Raw genomic sequence first — 14,902 nt, 5'->3', positions numbered from 1 at the left:
AGGTTACATTCGGTAGCCTGCCAGGTTGTCCAGAGTAAGAATGAGATAATAAGACCGCGCGCTCGGGGAGCTAGGTTTTATAGTTTCTGGATCTTGGCCATTGATGGGATTACACAGCGCAGGGTGGGGGGTGGGGGGTGGGGGGGAGTTGGTGGGTGTGACCCCTGCCTACTGGAAGATGGAGGATCTGGGTGGAGGATGCTCAGCCCCAATCCGAGCAAGCTTGGAGATCTCAGCCCCGGGACCCACATGCCTTTGTTGTTGTTTAAAGTTAAGTTAAAGTTAAAGGCCCTCCCGTTGATCGTCGATTTGCTCGAGTGGGCCCAGTAACGTCTCCATTGGAGACTTTGTTGTTCCTGTGTCTGGCATATCGAATACTCTCGGTAGCTTGCCGGGCTCTCCGAGAGGGGCGGAGGAATCGAACTCGGGTCGGCCATGTTGGCCGCTTGTAAGGCGAACGCCCTACCCGCTGTGCTATCACTCTAGCCCTTGTTGTTGTTTAACTTTTTTTTTTAATTTTAATGAATCACCGTGAGATGCAGTTACAGACTTACAAACTTTCGTGATTGCGTTCCAGTCAAACAATATTCAAGTACGTATCCTTCCACCAGTGCCCATTATCCCCCACCAATGTTCCAGTATCCCTCCCCCCATCCCCAGCCCTTTCCACCCCCTCCCTCTGTGGCAGACACATTCCCTCTTACTCTCTCTGTCCTTTTGGGTGTCATGGTTTGCACTACAGGTATCGAGCGGCCATCATGTCTGGTCCAGAGTCTTACTTTCAGCACGCATCTCCCATCCCGAGCGAGCCCTCCAAGCATCATTGACTTCTGAAATACGGAACGCTTCCCGAATTGGCGTGTCATCCTTGCTCATCTTCTCTGTATCATTCCAATTTTAGAATGTGTGCTGCTGAAGCAAAAGCAAAAGAAGTACCTCACTCCCAGCAGTGCTCAGGGGATAAGGTTCAGGTCAAACTCAAGACCCTTATATGCAACCCTTTGAACCATCTTGCGGGTTCCTAAAAATTGTTCTCTTTGAGATTTGGGGACATGCCTCAAAGGCAGTCTCTTGCTTTTCATGTGTGAGGCCCAGATTCCCTCTCTGGCATCACAAAAATAAAAGGCATGGTCTGAGACTGACATTTAGTTAATGTTCACAGACTTCTTTGCTATATCAGCAAAAATTTTGCCCATATCATTAAAAATTTTGAGACTAGACTCTCATGACACCATGTGGGTAGAATGGTTCTGTGCTCGGCTCCCCCTGGCCTGGCATCAAAGCCCTTCTTCCCTCAGCCATTGGCAGAGAGGTGGGCAGTGTTTCATGAAACAGATCACACATATCTAGGGCATCCTCTAACAAGGGTGCAGGTGAGGTAGGATTCCTGAAAGACACAGGTGTTTAGGGCAGTGTAAATAAAACAACAATACACCTTGTTGGTTGGCTCTTGACTTTGTGGTTTTCTTATCATTTTCACTTGCGTATGTGCTCCTGTATGATTTCTCTATGATTTGTTGCCTACAACAAATCATAGAGAAAAATATATAAATATATGCCTCTCAGAGAGCCCGGCAAGCTACTGAGAGTATCCCCCGCACACAGGCAGAGCCTGGCAAGCTCCCCATGGCGTATTCAAAATGCCAAATACAGTAACGACAACAGGTCTCATTCCCCTGACCCTGAAAGAGCCTCCAGTCGTTGGGAAAAGATGAGTAAGAAGAGGCTGCTAAAATCTCAGGTCTGGGAGGAATAGAGACATTACTGGCAGCTGCTCGAGTAATTCGACAATCTACGGGATGACAGTGATACAGTGCTGCCGAAGCAAGCACTCTTTTTTTTTTCCCCTTTTATTTTTGGTTTTTGAGCCATGCCTGGTGGCGATCAGGGTCACACCAGGCAAAGGTGGAGGACTGCGTGTGGTGTCAGAATTCAAGCCAGTGTAATGTCAAGGCCATGTGCCAGGCAAGCACCTTAACCTTTGTGCCGGTTCTCATAGCCCCCTGCCGATGTTCCTTTGGGGTCTTAAGTTCAGTTGCCAACAGCAGAAGCTCTAGTCAAGCTCCCAGGGGCTCCCTCAGGTGAGGGCTGGACTTTGGCCCTGTCTCCTTTATGCCTTCTAGGAAGCCCCCAGGTGGCCCTGCCCCCAGAGGGCGACTGATGCCCCCTTGGTGCAGACCCTCCACAGTGACCCAGATATTTCACAAAGATCAGAGGCTGGAGTACTCCCGGCCATCTTCTCTCTCACCCGAAAATGCTCTTCTTGGGGCTATAGTGACAGTACAGTGGACAGGGCTGCCAATCGATTCGATCCCCATCACCCCAAATGGTCCTCCCTGAGCACTGCCAAGAATGATCCATGAGCAGAGCCAGGAATAAGCCCACACAGTGCTAGTAGGGCCCCAAAACAACAGGAATGACCAGAAACAAAAGCCCCCCTCTCTTTGTGGGAGGCCTCTATCAGTCACTGCACGCGCTGCCCGGGATAACTGCGTGGACATTCCCATGGTCCACCCTCCTGGGTTCCAGCCTCTGATCCTCAACCACCTTCTTCTTTTCCTTTTGGTTTTAGCCACCCCTGGTGGTGCTCACAGCTTCCTTCTGGATCTGTGCTCGGGGATGACTCCTGGCAGGCTCGGGAACAACATGGGTGCCAGGAGCTTCCCAGCTGGACTGTCTCTCCAGCCTCCAAATCACCTTCTTTAATCCAGATCTTTGCTCATGCCAGACAAGTCCCTGCAGGTCTTCTATTCAACAAGGTGTTTTGGGGGTTATTCAAGTTGTTGCCATTGGGGTAAAACTGTCTTACTGCAATGCTACAAAGGCCATCGTGTACATTATTGTTCACATTCCTAGTTCTGTTATATATACATACACATAAAATGCAATAGATCATGCATAGCATAGTATATACACACACATATATATGTGTGTATATAATATACTATGCTATATACTACATATATACTAGCATATATATGTGTGTGTGCATATATATATATACTTATATATAATATACTATGTAGCACAGCAGGTAGGGCGTTTGCCTTGCACGTGGCGGACCCAGGTTCGATTCCTCAGAGAGCCTGGCAAGCTACTGAGAGTATCCTGCCTGCACAGCGAGCCTGGCAAGCTCCCTGTGGCGTATTTGATATGCCAAACACAGTAACAACAAGTCTCACAATGGAGACATTACTGGTGCCTGCCTCTTTCAATCCGTTCAAAACTGGGAAGACAGTGCTGCAGTGCTACTATGTACAAAGTGTGGGGAACTGCATTCAGTTTCAGGATTCGAACCCATGTAATCAGTCAAGGCCACATGCAAGACAAGCACCTTAACTTTATCACATGCATAGTGTAATATCTAAAATCTCTATTGGTGCCAGTGGTAGGGCATTTGCCTTGCAAACTGCCGGCCCGGCTGAGCCGGGTTCGATTCCTCCGCCCCTCTCGGAGAGCCCGGCAAGCTACCAAGAGTATCTCGCCCGCATGGCAAAGCCTGGCAAGCTACCCATGGTGTATTCGATCTGCCAAACACAGTCACAACAAGTCTCACAATGGAGACGTTACTGGGCCCACTCTAGCAAATCGGTGAACAACGGGAGGACAGTGCTACAGGACAGTGCTACAGTGCTCTGTTGGTGCCAACAATCCCAGAAGTGGCTCAGGGGGCCCTGCCTGGCATGTAGAGTCACATGGGTCTGTGGATCTGTGCTGGGCACCAGACAATGGCAGGAGCTCTGGGGTGTTTATTTTGGTTTTTGGGTAACACTCGACAATGCCCAGGGGCTCCTCCTGGATCTGCACTCAGAAATTCCTCCTGGCGGTGCTCGGGGAACCATATAGGATGCCGAGGATTGAACCCAGGTCAGCAAACGCAAATGCAAATGCAAAGCAAATGCCCTACCCGCTGTGCTATCACTTCAGACCCTTGATTTCCCCGTGGGGGAGAAGGTTTTCCAACGCGTCTGTAAGTGGAGGGGCGCCGGGCGGGGCAGGTCCAGTTATCTCTGCCGGGCTCCTCCTGCCGCTTGGTCTCCTGCCTCCGTTTCCCTCGCTCCCGAACGGCCGCTTTCCCAAGTCCTCGGTTCTGGCTTCCCTTTCAGGTGGTGGTAGTAGCGCCTTACGGCCACTAGATGGCAACCCCGTGTAATGGTAACGCCGCGCCGCGGGGCTCTGCCCGCACCTTCCTCTCCTCGGCCTTGCTCGCAGCGGCGGGGGTGCCAGCCCCCACGGAGGCTGCACACAGGAGGCGCTGCCTCCCCGCCGCGCCCCGGGCCCAGAGGCTGCTGCTCTGCTTCTCCGGGGACTGTCTGCACCGCCTGCCTCCTAGTGATGATGCTCAGGACAGTGCGAATCGTGACGTCAGAGCAAACACATACACACACGCACACGCACCGGGAACACGCAGAACCGCTCCGCCCGCGGGATGTTGTATAGGCCTGTCTCTTAGGGCCATGCAGCCCGGAGCCCCTAGCCCACACCATGACATCGAGGTTACGGTTTCTTTTTCTTTCTTTCTTTCTTTCTTTCTTTCTTTCTTTCTTTCTTTCTTTCTTTCTTTCTTTCCTCTCTCTCTTTCTTCTTTCTTTCCTTCCTTCTTTCTCTTTCTTTCTTTCTTTCTTTCTTTCTTTCTTCCTCTCTTTTTCTTCTTTCCTTCCTTTCTTCCTTCCATCCTTCCTTCCATCCTTCTTTTCTTCCTTTCTCTTTCTTTCTTTCTTTCTTTCCTTTCTTTCCTTCTTTTTTCTTTTTCTTTTTTCCTCTCTTTTTCTTCCTTCCATCCTTCTTTCCTTCCTTTCTCTCTCTCTTTCTTTCTTTCTTTCTTCCTCTCTCTTTTTCTTCCTTCCATCCTTCTTTTCTTCCTTTCTCTTTCTTTCTTTCTTTCCTTCTTTTTTCTTTTTCTTTTTTCTTTCTTTCTTCCTCTCTCTCTTTTTCTTCCTTCCTTCCTTCCGTCCATTCCTTCTTCCTTCCATCCTTCCTTCCATCCTTCTTTCCTTCCTTTCTCTTTCTTTTTCTTTCTTTCTTTCTTTCTTTCTTTCTTTCTTTCTTTCTTTCTTTCTTCCTCTCTTTTCTTCCTTCCTTCCTTCCTTCCTTCCTTCCTTCCTTCCTTCCTTCCTTCCTTCCTTCCTTCCTTCCTTCCTTCCTTCCTTCCTGCTTCTCACCCAGAGATGCACAGGGTTTACTCCTGGCTCTGCACTCAGGAATTGCTCCTGGCAGTGCTCCAGGGGACCATATGGGATGCTGGGAATCGAACCCCGGTAGGTCACGGGCAAGGCAAACGCCCTACCCGCTGTACTATTGCTCCAGCCCTGGGCAGGGTTTCTCTGCTGCTTGCTTTGGGACCAGGGAAATGAAACTGAATTAAAAAAAAATTTTTTTTTTGGTCTTTGGGCTGCAGCTGGCAATAATCAGGGGTTACTCCTGGTGCTGCTCAGCAGAACCTCTGGGGTGCCGGGCTCCAATCCAGGTCAGCCGCGTGCAAGGCAAGCACCCTACTCATTGGGCTATTGCTCCAGCCCCCTAAAGCTGCTTTTTTGGTTTTGTTTTATTTTTTCTTTTTGGGTCACACCCGGCAATGCTCAGGGGTTGCTCCTGGCTCTACACTCAGGAATTACTCCTGGCAGTGTTCGCGGGACCAAATGGGATGCTGGGAATTGAACCTGGGGTCGGCCGCTTGCAAGGCAAATGCCCTACCCGCTATGCTATTGCTCCAGCCCCCCTAATGCTGCTTTTAAAACTGCTTTATTTGATGGGCCAGAGTAATACAGTCAGTAGGGCATTTGCCTTGCATGGGCTGACCTGGGTCGGATGCCAGGAATCCCTTTTGGAGCCCCCAGTTCCACCAGGAGTAATGAACATCGCTGGGTATAGCCAAAAAAATCTCCCCCAAAAGGAATTTGTTTAGGCTGGGTTTGGGGTTGGAGTTCCAAGGGCTGGAATGTTAGTTCTGCACAGGAAAGCCCCTTGGATTCATCCCTGAAACTTTATGGCCCCCAGCACTGCAAAGAGAAGAACCTGTAACTCAACACCCAAAAGAAAAGAAAAGATGATAAAGGCCCTCTTTCAACCCGTTCAAAATGCAAAACTTTTTGAGGGGGGGTGGGACACCACACATCTGGCAAAGTCCTCAAGGCTTACCCCTGGCTCTGTGCTCAGGGATCACTCCTGGAGGAGTAGAGAGGGGGAGACCACCTGGGGTGCAGGCATAGAACCTGGGTTGGTTATGTGCAAGGCAAGCACCGTAGCTGCTGAACTATCGCTCCTGCACCCCCCTGTCCTATTTCTTCTGCAAATAAAAATAGTTTCAGTCCTATGAGAGAGTGTGCAGATTCTTGCAAGTTTGAATTTCTACTGAATTTAATCCTGGAATGTTTATCAAGAAAAAAAAATCTAGGGGCTGGAGCGATAGGGTGTTTGCCTTGCATGCGGCCGGCCCAGGTTCGATTCCCAGCATCCCATATGGTTCCCTGAGCACCGCCAGGAGTAGTTCCTGAGTGCAGAGCCAGGAGTAACCACTGTGTATCACCAGGTGTAACCCCCAAAAAAAGCAAAAAAAAAAAATCAAGCCTGCTTTTCAGTCATGAGATAGTGCAAAGAACTGGAGTGTGGTTTGGTCCCCAGCACTGCTAGGTTTGTCCCACCAAAAATAAACAATAAAAAAACAGAAATCAAGCAAAAAGAAATAAATACATTTGTGGGTACCTGGACATAATTTGCAAAGTAATAAGTTATTGGAAATTTTCTTTGATTTCTTTGCTGTGCCAGGATCAAACCCAGGGACTCACATACAGGAGGAAGCTTCCTATGAATTTATTACTTCCTATTAATTTATGTAGTTAATAATTTATTCTCTGCCCCTTATGGTTGGGAGGATGGGGCTTGCCCGACTGTCATGTTAGCGGGTGGACAGTAGGGGGCGCTAGAATCCATTTCCTTGATGCTGGCGGGCGCTGCATTTTAAGGAACAGTTATTGCGGTGCTCATCAGGGGTTAGAATTCCTGACTGGCTCTCACACATCTTTACATTTGTTCATGGCAGCGGTTGGGGTGTGGGACAGGCATTGCACCCTGTTTTGTGGTGCTCAACCTTACCTGGTCCCAGGTAGGGCAAGTGCTAGATGAATGTGGGACCCGGGGATTTGAACACGTGACTGTTAGCTTGCAAGGCCAGCGCTTCCTGCCCCTGGTCCATGTGCTAATCCTCATCCTTTACCTTAGTTTATATTCTGTGTTCTTTCTATTCATATGGATCATATTCATATGGGCTGTAACGATAGCACAGTGGTAGGGCGTTTGCCTTGCGCACAGCTGGCCCGGCCGAGCGGGGTTCAATTCCTCCGCCCCTCTCAGAGAGCCCGGCAAGCTACCGAAAGTATCTCACCCGCACGGCAAAGCCTGGCAAGCTCCTTGTGACATACTCAATATGCCAAACACAGTAACAACAAGTCTCACGATGGAGACGTTACTGGGACCACTCGAGCAAATCGATGAACAACGAGAGGACAGTGACAGTGACATATTCACATGGATCATATTCATATGAATTTTCAACCCTGAACAACCCCAGCAAGTAAGTGTGGGCCTGCCTGAGGCACGTGGTGCACTAATAGCCGAATCCCGGCTGCAATGGATCCTGTTTCAGACATTTGCCGGGAATCATCTTTCTCTTTGGTGAAGAACTGCAGCGAGCAGGCCCTACCTTCTCTGACGACACAGGACCTTCCATTTCACATAAAGTTTTTGCAGGGCCTTTCTGGCACTGTGTGTGTGGGGTGTGTGTGTGTGGGGGGGGGGATGATGGAGGAGTAGGCCATGGTACTCAGGGGCTACTCCTGGCTCTGTGCTCAGGATTGATTGCTTAGGGGAGCTGATGCAGTGCTGGGCATTGGACGTCGGCTGCGTGCAAGGCAAGGGAGTCCTGTCTTATCTCGCCTTTCTCTTTGCTAGCTGGCTAGGAGTCTGCCTTACTCCTCCAATCCAGCCAGCTTCATGCCTCACTGTTTGCTCCCCAGGGGAGTCAATTGCAGGGAATGGAGATGCTCAAAGGATTGGAGTGAAACCCGGCACCCACAAGGGCTCTGGGCTCAGTCCCAGCACTCCAGGTTCTTCTGGGCACCACTGGCTACAGCCCTGGTGGTCCCCAGCACTTCCAGGGAGCCCCCTGCCCTAAATCACTAAGGAAGTGACTTACCAGAATACGGAGGAAGTCCACTTTTATAAAAACAAAGCCGTTTCATGAGTCACTGTTTTATATCATCTAAAACGTGCTTTGGAGAAGCTGGAGCGATAGCACAGCAGGTAGGGCGTTTGGGGCGTTTGCCTTGCACGCAGCTGACCCAGGTTTGATTCCTAGCATCCCATATGGTCCCCTGAGCACCACCAAGAGTAATTGCTGAGTGCAGATCCAGGAGTAACCCCTGAGCATCTCCAGGTGTGGCCCAAAAAGCAAAAAACTAAAATAAAATAAAAAGTACTTTGGAGCTCCTAGAACACCCCAAACTCCCAAGTTATCTGAAAAACACATGCTGTGTGCATGTCGACAGCCAGCAGAGACTCCTTCTGTAATCAGAGAAGCAGTGTTTATTTTGATCAGTTTAGGCGGAAGGAAAGTACAGAATCAGATTTGGGTTTTTTCCTTGCTGGTGTGAGCCGAGGTTCCGGTCACTCGTGGGCTCTCGTTACTGTCCCGGGGGAGGTCAGTGCATGAGGAGAAGCCTTTGGCTGGATGATTAATGCAGACAATGTTCTCAGCCGAGAGCCCGTCCTTGGGGCAGGACCAGCTTTCCCTGACGGCAGACTGAAGCACTATCAGGAACTGCTCGAGTCCCAGAACCCCAATACCCGCCTTGCCACTGCGGAGCTGGAGCTCTCATTCCTGCTATCTAAAGAGAATGGTCCAGCAATAGCACAGCGAGTAGGGCGTTTGCCTTGCATGCGGCTGACCCGGGTTCGATTCCCAGCATCCCATATGGTCCCCCGAGCACCGCCAGGAGTAGTTCCTGAGTGCAGAGCCAGGAGTAACCCCAGAGCATTGCCAGGTGTGACCCAAAAACCAAAAAAAAAAAATAGGGAAAGGTCCAGGGCACTCACCTTGCACACAACTGACCCAGGTTTGATCCCTGGTACCCAAGATGGTCCCTGTGCCAGCCAGAAGATGGTCCCTGAGTCAGCCAGGAGTGGTCCCTGAGCACTGAGCCAGGAGCAACCACTGAGGACATCAGAACAACCAAAGACTCTTGGTCAGACCACCCAGCAGCTCTCAGGATTTAAATCCAGTTGGGTGCTTGGGGATCACTCCTGGCACTACTCGGGGTGATCAGGCAGTACTAAGCATTAGCACACAGGGCTCCTGTTGGCAAAACACGTGCTCAGCCTGTCAACCCCAAATCCAGGCTCTCCCAGCCTTATGTTTGAGGATAAGGAGGTGGCCCCAAGTCTGAGCCCCCAGAGAGGAGCCCTGAGCTTCCTGTTCTCTCTGTAGCCCTCCCAACTCTGCTTGGGCTGGGAAGCCCAGCGGGCAGCTCTGCTCTGCCCAGGGCCAACTTCTTGCCTTCTGTCAAAATCTCAGCTTGGTCAGAGGTTGCATGAATGGTGTGCAGAAACACTGGAACACATGAGCTCCGAGGACCCTCGAACCACGGGTGCAGTCAAGTATCTAGGAGGATGGAAAACAGCAAAACAAGGCTCTGGGGTGTGGAGATGACTCAGCAGTGGGAACCCGGCCTGTGGGAGCAGGTCTGGAGTCTGACGGGCTGCAGCGCCCCCTGTGCCAAGTGTGACCCTGGCATGGGATGCCCGGGCCACGGCCAAGCGTGTGCCAGTGTGTGAGCCCACCGCCAAGCGCCCAGGCCCTGGTCATCGACAGCTGCCTGGGAGAGTCTCCCTGGCCTGGCGCCTCCAAGGGTCATGGATGTCCCTCCCTGGAAAGCCTCAAGGGATTGTGTTGTCCGAGAAACTGGTCTCTGGTAGCTAAAGTGGTCTCTGTTGCCCCCCATGGTCCACTGCAGCAGGCTCGACCTCTGACCCTGGATGCACAAAAACCAACAGAGGGGGGATTTCGGGCAGAGAGAGAAAGAGCACCGGGGTTAGAGCCTGGGTTTGATCGCAGGTACACTGAGGATGATCCCTGAGCACAGATCCCTGAGCCCAGGTGTGGGAATGATGGGGGGTCTCAAAGCTCCCCGTGGCCCACCTCACCCTCATCCTCTTGAGCTCCCAGAATCCCTTCTCGGGAGCAGCTTTGGAGCCCCTGCCAGAAACTGCCGGCTCTGCCTGATGACGTGTTGCTTCGAAGATGGAATAACACAGCCTCTGGGTTGGCGGGCACCTGGGGCCACCAGACACTGGCAGGCCACGGCACCGCGGGCTGCGTGACCCAGTCCATGGCATCTCCACTGTCGCTGAATGTGCTCCTTGGATTGAGGCACACGGGCTGTGCGGGAGGGCTCAGAGGGGATCCAAAGCTTCAGCTCTCTTTTCCTCTTTGGTTATTGGTTTGAGGGCCACATCCAGCAGTGATGAGGGCTTCCTCCTAGCTCTGTGCTCAGGGATCCCTCTTGGCAGAACTTGAGAGGCCCTGTGGGGTGCCAGGGATCAAACGTGGCTTAGCTGCAGCAAGGCAAGCGCCCTCCCTGCTGTTCTATCTCTCCAATACAAGGATCCAAAACTTTTGGATCAGGGCCTGGGACCAGGGACAGCGGTTTGAGTATCTACTTCCCATATGTGAGGCCTCGGGTTCGATCCCCGGTACTGCAGACATGTAAAGGTAAAGGTAAAAAGGTAAAGGCCTTCCCGTTGATCATCGATTTGCTCGAGCGGGCCCAGTAACATCTCCATTGGAGACTTTGTTGTTACTGTGTCTGGCATATCGAATACGTCACAGGGAGCTTGCCAGGCTCTGCCGTGCGGGCAAGATACTCTCGGTAGCTTGCCGGGCTCTCCGAGAGGGGCGGAGGAATCGAACTCGGGTGGGCCATGTTGGCTGCGTGCAAGGCAGACGCCCTACCCGCTGTGCTATCGCTCCAGCCCTGCAGACATGTAAATAAAATATATGAAAAGCTCAAGCATCATCAGCTGGTGGGGATCTCAGAGTTCCCCAAGAGGGGCTCTAAAGCCGCATCGCTGAGCCCTTTCCAAAAGATAAGACGGAGGATTTTCACCAGGCCCTGCATTCCCGAGCAAAGCCCATCAACTCGGTGGGGAACAGGCTGCGTTCAGGGGTGCGAGGTCTCCTTCATCGAGGAGACCGTTCCTGATGCACTGGTTGCTCAGTCTTCCCAAGCTCAGGGGAGAAAGGCCTGGATGACGCCGGTCCTCCCCAGAGGAGTCAGGAGGACCGGGAACTGGGGAGGACGGGCAGTGAGACGCGGGACTTGGCCACCAAGGACACATCTGTGCTGCGTCACACAGAACTGCGGTGCTCAGGCTTCCTCCTGCCTCTGTGCCCAAGCATCACTCCTGGCGGTACTCCAGGGACCCTGCAGGGCTGGAGGCTAAACCCAAGTCGGCCACACTCAAAGCAAATGTCCTGGGCCCCAAGGACAGTGTGTGTGAAGGAGGTTCAGCCCGCCAGCACTGACAGCGCCCAGCGCTTCATGTCTCTGTTCCCGGCCCTCTGATGGCCGGCCGGTGGTGTGAGTTATTCCCTGTGCGGGTTACAATAGATGATCCGTCCCTAGACAGAGGCTCACACCCTTGTGGCCTCTCAGAGGGCATTTCTTTGACAGCTGGAGAGGGGACAGTTCTGTGGGCAGAGTAGCCTTGAAGCCTAGACAATGGAATTAGCTGGATCCCTATGACCTGTCTACACGACAAACCTCATCTGCCTTTTTTTGGGGGGGGTCACACCCAGCGTCGCTCAGGGGTTACTTCTGGCCCTTGCACTCAGGAATTACTCCTGACAGTGCTTGGGGGACCATATGGGATGCCAGGGATTGAACCCAGGTCAGCCACGTGCAAGGCAAACTCCCTCTCCACTGTGCTATCACTCCGGTCCCCAGAAACCTCTTTCTTAACAGCCTCTGGGTCCAGTACCTGCTCATCTCCCTAACCCATGCCCTCTTCTTTTCCTTTGGCTTTGTTTTGTCTTAGGGGTGTGCTGGCCAGGGGTTACTCCTGGTTCCACACTCAGGAATTACTCCTGGTGGTGTTCGGGGCACCATATGGGATGCAGGGACTCGAACCCTGGTTGGCTGTTGCATGCAAGGCAAGCTCCTTACCTCCTGTGCTATTCTTCCAGCCTCCCATTCCCTGTTCTTAGCTAGCAGTGAGCTCATTTCCTTCCAGATGGCGGAAAAAAACAGGTCAGGAAATGAGGTCCTTGCCTAATTCAGAGGTATCTGTCTCTAGCGATACGACATCTTGTGGTCTTTTGGGATCCGAACACCCCACTACCAAATGAGCCTTGAATTAGAGGTCATCAGCTCCAGAGGCTGAAACAGAAATGGAACATCTCGGTGGGCTGGGTCGCTGCTCTCTTTCATGCTGAGTAAAAGCAGGAATCCTCTGGGGCCAGAGACACAGCCCTATGGGCTGATGCATGCGGGCCCCCTACCCACACGGTTCCTTGAGCACCGCTGGGAGGGACCCCCAACACTGTGGGGATAGGCCCAATCCCATGGAGCTGAATAAATTATTCACATGCAGATGAATAATCTGCCAGTGAAAAACGGTCACATTTTATTTGACAACTGGACTTACACTGCCTTTGGGAAACAGGAAGTGCAGGTACTGGCGGTGCCATGACCCCATGTGGCAACTGCCCTGTGTCCTGGGGGAGGGGGGTTCTCCACACCCCACTTTCCCAGGGACCAGTGGCCTGGACACTGGGGTTTGCCATGCTGGGTCCTGGCCCATTAAGCATCAATGTCCTGGAGCCGCTCGGGGCTGGCCACAGAGGCTGATGCAGTTTCCATGGAGTGTGGGACAGTCACCCTGGTCAGTCCGCGAGGTCCTGAGTGCATGCTGTATTTTCTCCACTTTCTCCCTCTCTGTCCCCTCCCACCTGCTTCTTCCCTAGACCCCTCCATCCTGCTAGATGCCGCCCTTAGTGTTGTGGTGTGATCCCCTCATGGACACAGTTGTTTATTATTATTATTATTATTATTATTGACAGCAGGTAGGGCATTTGCCTTGCAAGCGGCCAACGTGGCCGACCCGAGTTTGATTCCTCCGCCCCTCTAGGAGAGCCCGGCAAGCTACGGGGAGTATTCGCCCACATGGCAAAGCCTGGCAAGCTCCCCGTGATGTATTCAATATGCCAAACACAGTAACAATTGTCACAATGGAGACATTACTGGGCCCGCTGGAGCAAAACAATGAACAACGGGAGGACAGTGACAGTGATTGTTATTGTTGTTGCTGTTGCCTTCGGGGGCCACACCCAGTGGTGACTCCTGGCTCAGGAATTACTCTCCTGGAGGTGCTCAGGGGACAACATGGGAGGCTGGGGATTGAACCCAGGTCAGCTGCCTCAAGGCAACCACCCTAACCACTGTTCTATTGCTCCAGCACCAAGAACACCATGTTTGTGGTGGGAAATGCCGTACAAGCAAGTCACCTGGATCTTTATCTCCTGGCCTAGAGGAGTTTGGGGTTGAGTCCACCAGCAGCCTGAAGATGAGGCTGATCTCTACTTCCCACCGAGGCCACTGCAGAGATAATGGAGGGGTGCATGTAAAGGGAGTTGGGGGTTGAGGATGAGACGGGGTGTCCTGTAGGGGAGGCCGAGGGAGTGGGCTCACAGCCAACTCTCCAGCTCCACAGAGACAGCCCTGGACTGGGCTCCCGTCTCCCTAAATAAGGTGTCAAATGGGGCTGGAGCCATAGCACAGCCGGGAGGTTGCTTGCCTTACACGCAGCCAACACGGGTTTGATCCTCGGTACCCCGTATGGTCCCCTGAGCCCCGCCAGGAGTGATTCCTGAGGGCAGAGCCAGCAGTAAGCCCTGAGCATCGCCTGGCCTCGCCCCCAAACCAAAACACCAAAACGAAGCCAAAAGGTATCAACGGGTTCATCTCCACCCCTGAAGGTCTTCATGCCCGGCTGCTGGCCATCGGGCTGGGTGCCACGCGTGTACAGGCGGGAGAGCTCTGGCAGGCACTGCCAGGCTGGACGCCAGCCTGACCTACGAGGATGGAGAAGCACTCACGAGTGGCGGGGGCAGGCGGGCTGACCCAAGACGGCTTCGAGTCCCTCAGCAAGCCCAGGGGGAGGGCGGTGCCACACAGTTAAGTTGACTGGAATAGAGTCCAAGGCAGCGGCAGCCAACCCTAGTGCTATCCCGCGCCTGGCACCGCACAGGGTCCCCGAAGCACGGGCAGGAGTAGATTCCTGAGCACAGAGCCCCCCAAACCCAAACAGAGAGATAGGAAAAGGTCAGTCTTGCACGCGGCCAAGCCAGGTTCGATTCCCAGCATCCCCTATGGCCCCCCAAGCACCGCCAGGAGTAATTCCTGAGTGCAGAGCCAGGAGGAAGCCCTGCGCATCATTGGGTGACTCCCATCCCCCCCCCAAAAAAAAAGCAAGAAAAAGAAGGTGATCGAGACGGGACGGGAGCCGAGGCGTGCAGCCAGCCCGCGGGCAATTCCTGGTGCCGCAGACGGTCCCCCAAGCACTGCCGGGGGTCACTCCTGAGCGCGCAGCCGACGACCCAGCGGGGGTCTCGGAGCTCCAGGACGGTGGCCCGGGGCGCGGGCGGCGCTGCTCGCGGGCGCCCCCTGCCGGGCGCGGGGCGGCGCTGCTGGCCGGCTCCTCCCCGCGCGCCCGCCCCGCGCCCGCCCCGCGCCCGGCTCTGCGCGGAGGCTGCGGCTCGGCCCGGGCAGCGCGGCGGCGGCTCGGGGAGCGGGGCTCGGCCCCCCGGCGCATCCCTCGCGCACCCGAGCCGGCCGGCGCGGGGGGTCCG

The 14,902-nt window shown here is 53.3% G+C and overlaps 1 pseudogene; it reads right to left on the bottom strand.

The window, feature by feature from the left end:
* Nucleotides 1–831: 831 nt before the first annotated feature.
* LOC130032527 (uncharacterized) lies at nt 832–921 on the bottom strand (annotated as a pseudogene).
* Between the last annotated feature and the right edge of the window lie 13,981 nt (nt 922–14,902).

The sequence above is a fragment of the Sorex fumeus genome, unplaced genomic scaffold (genome assembly GCF_029834395.1).
Source record: "Sorex fumeus unplaced genomic scaffold, SorFum_2.1 ptg000048l, whole genome shotgun sequence".
In the NCBI taxonomy this organism is placed as follows: domain Eukaryota; kingdom Metazoa; phylum Chordata; class Mammalia; order Eulipotyphla; family Soricidae; genus Sorex; species Sorex fumeus.
Note: the sequence above shows the minus strand (reverse complement) of the source record. Positions and strands in the feature narration are given on the sequence as shown.